This window comes from Miscanthus floridulus, chromosome 18, assembly GCF_019320115.1.
Source record: "Miscanthus floridulus cultivar M001 chromosome 18, ASM1932011v1, whole genome shotgun sequence".
NCBI classification, from domain to species: domain Eukaryota; kingdom Viridiplantae; phylum Streptophyta; class Magnoliopsida; order Poales; family Poaceae; genus Miscanthus; species Miscanthus floridulus.
This window is the reverse complement of record NC_089597.1, coordinates 110,330,399-110,339,140: the sequence shown is the minus strand read 5'-3', so window position 1 is coordinate 110,339,140 and position 8,742 is coordinate 110,330,399.

Here is an 8,742-nt window from a genome sequence, read left to right as displayed (position 1 = left end):
TCAGTTTCACACCTAAGTTTGGTCTTTGGTTTTCGGCCTCCTCCTCTCTTTCTCTTTATGGGTATTCTGATGCGGATTACGCTAGGCTATCGCATTGAGAGAAAGTCCATGTCGGGAACTTGTCAAATTATTAGATCTTCTCTTGTGTCTTGGTCCTCTCGCAAGTAGTCCAGCGTTGCCCAATCAACCACATAAGCTGAATATGTCGCTGCCGCTGCTTGCTGCTCCTAGCTGCTTTGGATGATAGTTACCCTAAGAGACTATGACTTAGAGTTTAGGCGAGTGCCTTTGCTTTGTGATAGCACCAGTTCCATAAGCGTAGCCAAAAACCCAGTCCTCCACTCAAAAACCAAACATATAGAGGTCCTGCTTTCACTTCTTGTGAGACCACTATGAGAAAGGGGATATTGACCTACTGCCATATTGACACCCAAAACCAGCTCGCAGATATCTTCACCAAACCCCTTGACCAAGCCTAGTTTGCGCATTTGCGAGGGGAGCTTGGGGTTTGTTTCCCTTTTTAGAGGAGGGGAACATTTGTGTTGTATAGTAGTTTTGTTTTGTTTGTAGCTTAGCTTTTGTTTTCTGGTTTTCTGTATCATATTGCATTGCATTACATCATGTATATTAGAGCATTTTGAGCTTCATGGTTATAACTGTTAGATTGAAACTATGCTCTATTTGGGATGTTCTGTATGTGCTTATGGTGCTTGTGGCTTAGGCTCTTTTCGATCAATTGATGCATGTTATGAGCTAAGCTGTTTTTACATTGTGAACATGATTAACAACCATTGAAACTTGAAATTAGTTCACCACTGAGATGGTTACTAGCATGTGTAGGACTTGTTGAGATCCCTGATGCTATCACTTATATGCTAGGTTGCTACGTCTCATGCTTTGAGTTACTCACTTGCTTGGACAACTTGGAGATTCTTGTGCTAAAAATTGAAAAACAAGCTAAGTGATGAGAAAAGATCGAGATGGGTCTGTACTGTCCTATGTCAAGGTATCGAGACGGCTTCTAATTGCACATTTGGATGAACTTGGGCCTTGTAGTGGATGCCAAAACCATTGTGTTAAGCTTATGATTGTCTATGATATAGGCTTGGCATGGTTGCTAAGTTAGGCCTGATGGTACAGATAACCTCTTGCACACACATGTTTTGACTAAGTCTTGTGTTAAGCTGCAAACTCTAATAAAATTTAAAATTTGATGAAAACACAAGTCTTAGGTTCGTCTTTGACATGATGTTTGACCGCTGCTTGGGGTAGTTCACCTTGTATACACTCGTTAGCACTAGGTTGATTTCCTACTTATACCTTCTATGTGCTACTTTCAGTGTTTAACCCCTTCTTGGATTGCTTAAACTTGATCAAAATTGCTTAAATGCCATATTTCGTTTCACTTGATCAGTTTGAGCATTTGCTAGCACTTGTATTTGTTGCTACACACACATAATAGCACTAGTTAGAGCATCTTTTCAATCTGATTGCTATACTCCTGAAGCTTTTGCATTTCTGCATCCCTTGCATTCATAGCATATTTTGAGGGGGAGTGACAGTTTTTAGGGCTTGATAAGTGCATGTGTCAACAAGGGAGAGAGATAGATCACACAATTCCAAGGGGAGAGTTATTCATCTTGTTGAGTGCATGCATTTGAGAGATTGCATTTGTTCAGGAGGAAGTTGCATCTGAGTTGCTTTTGCTAGATGTGTTGAGCCTTTGCCTCTTCTGCAGGGTCTAGCTGTTTTCAGGTGTTTTGAGCTTTGCTAGTGGTGTTGAGCCTATTGCCTCTTGTTGAGGGCTAGTTGTGTTTTACTTGGTTGCGTCGAGCTGTTGCCCATGTCTTTGGGGACCAAGTTTTGCTCATTTCAAATGACCCGATTTTAGCTTTTCCTTTGGCTTTTGGTCATTTGGATGAGTTCTTTGTTTTTCTCTTCTTCTTCTTTTTCTTTCTCTCAGCTGTTGTGTGTTGGTGTTGACAATGCACTCATCAAGGGAAGATTATAAACACAAGGTTGATATGTGCCCTTGTGGTCCGGATTTGTGATGAGTGATTGTCAACATGATTTGCGTCTTCGGTAGAGTTTGTGAACTAACCATGGTGTGAGTTGGGTTGTGCGACATGTCTCTTGGCTTGTGGTGTGCAGGTGTGGAGCTCGAAGGCGGTGCTCGACGGTGAGGTGAAGGTCCAGTAGAGACATGCCATGCCGATGGACCTAGAGCTGTGATGGACGGACGTGAGGCTTGGACTGAGGGACAGGAGGCCAGGGTGACCACCTGTGGTGGCTAACATCTAGGACATCGATAAGCGCAAGTGTACATGGGAGTGACCGTGTTGACTGAGTCAAGACGGTGGACGTGCGAGTTGAGCGGGGCTTAGGAGGACTTGGCGGTCGGCCGGTCGAGGACGGCGGTGACACGTGACACGTGTCGAGTGGCGGGGGACGTGTATGGAGTACACTACTCGTAGGTGGTTTGGTGGTTTGGGCCTCAAAACCATCGGTGGCCGGTTTCATAGGTTTGGGCCTCTAAACCTGGGCGGAGGTTCTGAGGAGGAACGGACGACACGTGGCGGCATCGAGGAGTTCGCGTCGAGGCGAAGCTATCTCATGAAGGGCGCGGTGGCCGTCGGATGAAGATTACCTCAGGTTGGACCATAACGCCCTCGGGTTAAGTGGTTCGACTCAAAATATCTAGGGACAAAACTAGGATTGTGTAATAGCCCTGTTAAATAGGATGGGGGAGCTCCCATCTCCCTCACCTCTTTCATTTTTGCTTCGTCCTTCTCTAGGTTTTCCCCCTCCCCTTAGGTTTCCTTGTGAAAGAGGTCCACAAATTGGAGAATTTGTGTAAGAAACAAAGATTGCAGCGGGAATGGAGGCCCTAACCTCCTCGTGTCTTCCGGGATTCGATTTGTGAGATGTTCTTGTGAATTGCGTTTGTGTTCTTTCCGTTCTCCCTTTCTCCCTTGTCTTGTGTGGTTCGATTCATCGTTTGGAGACCGTTTTGATTCATTCCTTTTACACTAACATGAACTAGGACGTGAATTTAGTCTTTCCACTAAAGGATTTCATCTAAGTCCTCATGAGTTCATAGATCGGGGCGAATCAAGCTTTAGGGTTGGAAAACCGGTGTTCTTCGGGGTTTCTTGATTTCTCGTTTATTGGCTTGAAATTGGGCGATGATCTCTTAGGGGCAGCTCACCTATTTCCTTGTGACCATGTGGTTAAAATTTGGTGGCAATTGGTTTTGATTTGGCCACAAATCAGGATTTTCCTTGCTCTGGGCGATTTTTCGGGCGACTCAGTTCGTGCTGATTTCAGTGACCCATGGATAGTCTGCCCCTGACCCCCAGACAGTCTATAGGTACTGTTCACATCACGAGCAGAAGGTTTCTTTTGGTCGTGTTTTGCTGCTCTGGACGTCGGACAGTCCGGGACCTCACCGTGGACAGTTCGGGGCTGCTGTTGAAGCGTGTCCAGAACTGTTTCAGCAAGTTCGTTTTGTGGTGTTTGACTTGTGGACAGTCTGGGATTCAACTACGGATAGTCCGCCGTTGTTCTTTCTGTCTAGGTTCAGAACTATTTCTCAGCATTCGGTTTTTGGGAGTTGAACGCCGAACAGTCCGGCCCTCAATCCCGGGCAGTCTGGGACCTAACCCATAGATAGTTCGGGCTCCCTTCGGCAGACAGTCCGGGCCTGTGCAGATTGTGCTATTTTCTCTCGTTCTTTCGAGCTCTTGTTTATGTCAGTTCTCGGTTGATCTGCTGTACTTCTTGGTCATCACCAAAGGTACCCAGCCACCCATTGGCTTGTGATCATACCGATCTCACGTGTGTTTGCTCTTGGGTTGTGATTTTGGGATAGCGGCTTAGAGTTTCGAAAGAAATTTGAGGCTCCCATTCACCTCCCCCTCTGGTCACCATTTTCGGTCCTTCACAACTGCACTGCTCGCACTTGCTGTGAGCACCACCTCACGCCATTATTGCAGCAGACATCCACCGCACGTAGGAGAGATTAGAAAGAGGGAGAAATAATATTTATCACTACAACATCAAACAATACAATCTCAACAATAGAAGTTAGAGTAAGAAACATTAGAAAAATGATTTAATTCTACCCTTAGGCCTCATCAGAACATGTTCTATGCAAAAGATTCATGAAACAAATCAATACATCAGCCACAACATCCATGAATTGCTATTACAACATCACAAAAAGCACATATTGCAACATTGAAAAGACCATGTTGTTTGCAACATCAGAATATTGTTTTTGCTGTAAACCTGTAACATCTCAAATTTGTTGATGCAACATTTTAAATTTGTCATTGCAACATATGAGATCATCAGTGCAACATCCAAAAGGCACCGACTTAGACATCCAATGTCCTATATTGCAATACAGAGAAACAAATAACACATCATAAAAATAGTTACTGCAATATTGTTGGCGACACCTCCATCACGTGTCCCCCAAGTGGTCGAGCTTGTCCATCATGGCAAGGTTTACTGCACGCACCATTCACCGGCAGCCGCCGCATCCTTGCTGCTTAGAGAGGCCTACATGTATGACCATCCTCACCACCCTAGGTACCACCAATCGGTGGCAGCACCTGTTGGACGTGGAGGAACAAAGGTTGTGGGGCGGTTGAGGGAGAGGAGCTTAGTAGACATGGAGTGTAGGGGCGAAGGAGGAAAAGGGAGAGGGGAAGAGCAGAGCAAAAGTGATGGAGGGATAGCGTTGATGTTGCAAGAGTCACTAGAGCCAAGCTTGTGAGCATGAAACAGAGGAATGGAAAGGGAAAGGAGGGGAGATAGGCCATTGTGGGACCTCACGCCTCTTGGGGTAGTCCATGACAACGAGGTGCAGCGCATAGGACATAGGAGAGAGTAAGATGAGAGAAGGGAAGGGAGATATGGAATGGCAATGGGGAAAAGATAGAGGTTGCAGAGAGATAACAGTGAAGAACATGTGAAAGAGGCTGCTCGACTTAACATATTCTTTAAGGGTGAAGATATATGTGAGTCTATCACAAACGTCCGATATTTTAGACTTTGGTTGGATGTTCAGCTACAAGCGATACCGTATGTAAATATCACACCTACACCCGCACCCATGGGTCACCAATCGGTCTTGGGCACCATCTGATGTATTGTTGATTCAATGACTAAAATTAGAACAATTACCATATAAGCACCAAATGAAAAGTCACAAACTAAGTATTGATACATAATAAACCTACAAAGTATGTAAGCACCCAAATAAATGATTTTGCCTATAACTTTAGCGCCCCGTCCAAATAGCGATGGTAGCTAACTTTTATCATTATAAAATTTAGTTATTTCTTACTTAAAAATATTTTTTTGCAAGCCATTTTGTTTATTTATTTAATTGTATTGGTTTTCCATGCAAATTCATTGCGTCAATCAACAAAATCTCTTTATAGCTATTGTCGATGGATTTCCTCGTTTAAAGCTATTGTTGTGTCTCTCATCTTTTTTTTCCCACTACTACCTTGTGACCGTGCAATTTTTATTGATGCCAAATCAACGTAGCTTCAGTTTCAACTCCTTTCCCTGAAACTATTATCCATGTCTCTCGTAGATTGGTCCAAACATTTCACAAATTATTTAGTTCGTTGAAAATACTGACTCAACTCGTTAAAAAAAATATAAATGAGCTAAGTCGAGTTAAGCCACTAACAAGCCAAGTCTAGCGAGCTGCCGAGCTACGAGCTTTTTGTCCAGCTCTAGCCATTGACTCTTTGCTTTAGTATAAACCGTTAGATCATTGTAAAATTTATCGTTGTATATTCTTTTCATTTTTCGATTAGTCTCATAATTTTCACTCCCTTGGCGAATGTGGTGTTTTTTTGGTTTGTCAAATACTAAAATAATATATATTTTTTAGATAAGATAATTATATTTCTTTTCAAGGATCAGATGATAGATAAATGTGGGTCCGGTATTGTCACCAGTTCATGTTCCAGCCCAACTGGCAAGTAAACGAGTAAACGACAGGCACAGGCGTACGGCCCAACACAAGGGTGTTCGGTCCCGGAATGGTCCAGCTAAGCACGTGTTAGTTTTTTTTTTCTCAAATATGCAAAAGATGAGTGCCCATACGTTGCTACGGGTTTCAAAATCCATAGAATCATATGTATTTTCTAGCTAATAACACATAAAAGAAATGTCTTGTACGCATCATGATTTTGATTATAGGGATGTGTCGGTGACAATACTAGTGTACCCGAAGAGGAGCTAATGATCATCAACATTGATTCATCCGAGTAGTCAAGAGCGCGACTACAGCTCCAACCGACCCCCAGGTGCGCAGGCTCCGCCTCGCCCAACCTCTGGGGGCGGGCTCCACCTCACCCAACCCCTTGGGTGCGGGCTCTGTCTCGCCCGACCCCAAGGACGCGGGGGTCTCACCCAAGGCCGCGGGCTTCGTCTCGCCCGACCCCTTGAGGGCAGGCTACGCCTCGCCCGACCCCTCGGGTGCGGGCTCCGTCTCGCCCGACCCCAAGGACTGGGGCTTTGTCTCGCCCAACCCCTCGGGTGCGGGCTCCGTCTCGCCCGACCCTAAGGCTGCGGGCTCCGTCTCGTCCGACATTGAGGCCGTGGGCTCCGTCTCGCCCAACCCCTTGGGTTCGTGCTCCGTCTCGCCCGACCCCAAGGCCGCAGGCTCCATCTCGTCCGATGGGGACCCATACCGCCGCCAACCACTCCAGGTCCAAGCGTATGGTCTAGGTCAAAACTCTGACACCAGGGAAGGGACTAGCACGCCTCGATGTAACCCGTGGCCATGACAGGCCATACCTGAGGGTTCACATCAAGAACAGCGTCGGGCGTGCCGGTGCTGTTCTGCCTAACCATCGTACGAACGCTGACAGGCGCGTCAGTTCATCACGACGTCTGTCGGGATAGAATGGAACGCCATGACCGGCAGACGACACCTGCGCATGGCGTCAGTGACGAACACGGCGGCGACGTGGAGCCGTCCCTGTTGATGTCTACAGGATCGATGGGACCCGCATGAAGGAGAAGAAGGACGCGACATCCTAGAGACCTTCTTCTCTCTCGTTCTTCTCCTTTTCCTCCGTTGTAACCCACGCTTTCCCATGGCCTATAAAAGGGAAACCAGGGCGCCCCATGAAAGGGATCAACCCATCGAAATCCTATCCAGATCCGCACAAGAGCACGACACGAACACACGACTGAGCAGTGATCGAGCTCTCAGCACCCACTCACTCCTTCCACCAGAGACTTGGGATCCTTTCCCTCTCTCGCATGTTTGTAACCCCTACTGCAAACCAAGTGCTGGTAACACGAGCAGCAGCAAACTGGACGTAGGGACATTCTGCCCGAACTAGTATCAACCCTTGTATCCTCTGAGCACACCATCCGAGCAAGACGTGCAAATACAAATTTACTCGTTGGTAACTCGAAACATCGACAATTGGCGTGCCAGGTAGGGGCTTTTTGTGTGTCTCGATGTCCACATCAGGCCTTGGATTATTTCAGGATTCAGAAACCTAGACTTCATCGTCATGATGGAGGGAGAGTTGATGCTGGCTCCCGTCGCCGTCCCACCTCTCCACTCCGCCGGCCTCGACGCGATCGCTGAGGCGCTTGAGGAGCTGCAGCTGCACGCACCGGAGGCCTGTGCCCCTGGGAGCGACCAGCTCCTCAGCTTCGATTATGGGAGGCTAGAGCGCTAGCTTGGTGCCTTCCTAGGACCCCGACCATCCTGGGTGGACCTGGGCCGCCTCACCTTCTCCTTCACCAACGTCATGATGCAGCTGGCCGGGGAGAGCCGCTCTCCCTAGAATACCTCATCTGGAGCACCCCGACAGCGCTCCCATCCGGTCTCCGTAATGCCACAGACCGTTGGCCACCTTGTGGCGCAACGCATGCCTCCACCCCCTATGAACGACGAGTTCATGGGGATGACCGAATATGTCATGGAATCTTTCCACGACCTCCTCACGGGAGAATCAGGGTCGCCCTTTGACTCTGACTCCAGCAAGGGGAGCCATCACCCTTCTCGTGAATGTTTCATGGCAGGTACCTTTGAGAGATACATCGAAAGCATCCACGAGGGAGAGGCTACCCCAACGAAAGACCTCAATGACAAGGTTGAGGGGGTTGCAGGGGCCCTACCTCACCTACGGGTAGAGCAGCTGAAGGCCCGGCACCAAGAGATCGAGGAAGCACGACTCTAGCTCGAGCAGGAACACGTGGAGCTTGAGCGAGAGATCGAACGCCATAGAGACGGTGGGCGTGCGCGCGCCATGGCCCACGATGTGAACCAGAGGATCATCGAGGGCGACGAAGCCCTCCCACACTTCACCTGGGTAAGCCAGAACATCACTGCTGTGGCAGCCTTGCTCCGGGGGCTTTCGGGGCCCACAATGCCCGAGGATCATCAAGCCCATCGCAAGATTCGCACGCTACTCGAGTGTGCGGCGGTGTAGCAGGTCGAGAGCTCACTGCCCGATGATGCGAGCTCGACGCCAGCCAACGTGCACCCTTAGAGCGACCCGACAAGGACGTGTCGGTCCACTAGGCGCAGCAAGGCGGCAGGCCGCGCACCGCGGTGCCGGTGCATGAACTTTTCGGCCTCCACTGTGACGCGCGCGACACCCTCGATGCCCGCAGGCGTACCCATGGAGATGGGAGGGAGGAGGCTAGCCATGTCTACCACCCTTGTCGTAGCGAACGCTACGACAG